The sequence below is a fragment of the Xiphias gladius genome, chromosome 1 (genome assembly GCF_016859285.1).
Source record: "Xiphias gladius isolate SHS-SW01 ecotype Sanya breed wild chromosome 1, ASM1685928v1, whole genome shotgun sequence".
Taxonomy (NCBI): Eukaryota; Metazoa; Chordata; class Actinopteri; order Istiophoriformes; family Xiphiidae; genus Xiphias; species Xiphias gladius.
In genome coordinates, this window is record NC_053400.1 from 12624745 (window position 1) to 12626269 (window position 1525).

Consider the following 1525-nt stretch of genomic DNA (forward strand, 5'->3'; position numbering starts at 1 on the left):
GCCACGGCCCGTGAACCGAAGGCTGTACGTGCGCACCAGGCTGTGCACTGTGTTTATACATGGGTTTCACTCTTATTAGTACGACAGACTATATAATATCCCGAGAAGTACTTCAAACGTTTTGTAACAGGGTACAGTCCAAGTTTCTTGTTATACTCAGCAATACAGCAGCATACACACTGCTACTAATGTTCACAACTACACAGCCTCCAAAAACAATATAGAACAAAGCACGTCCCATTATAGCCTTAAATCTATTTATGACTCGATAAGAACTTCTTTAACTGTTTTTTTAAAAAGCAATCTTCTTTGCGGATTTTCTTGTAAATGATGGTAAATTATTCCACTGAATCGCAGCCTTGTACAGAAAAGTTTTCCTTAAAGCATTAGTTCTGGCTTGAGGAGGAGCCACCTTATCCATATTCACTTGTCTAGTTTTGTGATAGCGTCTATTCCTAGCAACATTATGTCTGCTTTAGAAAATATATTCCCCAGAAGAAAGTTAACAGACTGAACACCGGCCTCTCCTCCATCATCAACATGGACAGACCAGCATGCATTTCCTCTGCCTGCTCTATGAATACAGTTTAGGACCAGATAAGCCACTCGATTCTGACCTATCTGAATCTTGTGCAAATCTTTTTTCCTGCACTGAACCATATCACAACACAGTAGTTCAGATATGTCAGAACTAAGTATTGTGCAGCCTGCTTTAATGTGCTTGGAGTTGAAAATAAGCATCACTTTCAAATAACAGATATTGCTCTGCGTATTTTAGATTTAATTTTGTCGGTATGACTAGACAAGAACATTTTGTCCTAGGTAGTGATACCCAACAGTTTAGATGAAATTTATACTTTTTTTATGTATGTGTTTTTGCCCAATAGATAATACATTTTGACTTTGACAAATTTTGAAAGATTACAATAGTGATTTGTTCTGAATTACCCAGTTTTAAACCAAATTAAGTTCTCTCTTGAGGATTATGTGTAAATCAGTAAAATTATTTGATGCCAAAAAAAATGTTGAGTCATCCCTAAATAAGGCCATACTACTCTTCACTGAGGTAGGTCATTAGTAAATATTGAATATAACAGTGGCCCCAAACAACTTCCCTGTGGTATTCCAAAGTCATGCTTTCTCAAAGCAGAAAAACCTGTTGTTAAAGTAAACATTTTGCATTCGTTTAGATAAGTAGCTTCTGACCCAACTGACCTCTGATGGTTTGAAGCAAGAATATGCAATAAGCTTTTTTAGAAGTAAATCATAGTCAATTACACCAAATGCTGCACTAAAATCTAATAAGACAGCTCCCATCAGTCATTTGTGTTAAGGCTGTACAAGTAGAATGCATGTTGGAATTCACAGTAAAAGCCTTTCACAAGAAAATCATTTTAGATCTGATCAAAAATTACTTTTTCATTGCGTTTACCAAGAACAGGTAGAACACTGATGGGCCTGCTATCAGATCCTGTAAATGTGTCCTTCTTGTTATTAGGTAGTAGGAAAACCTTGTTGACAGACT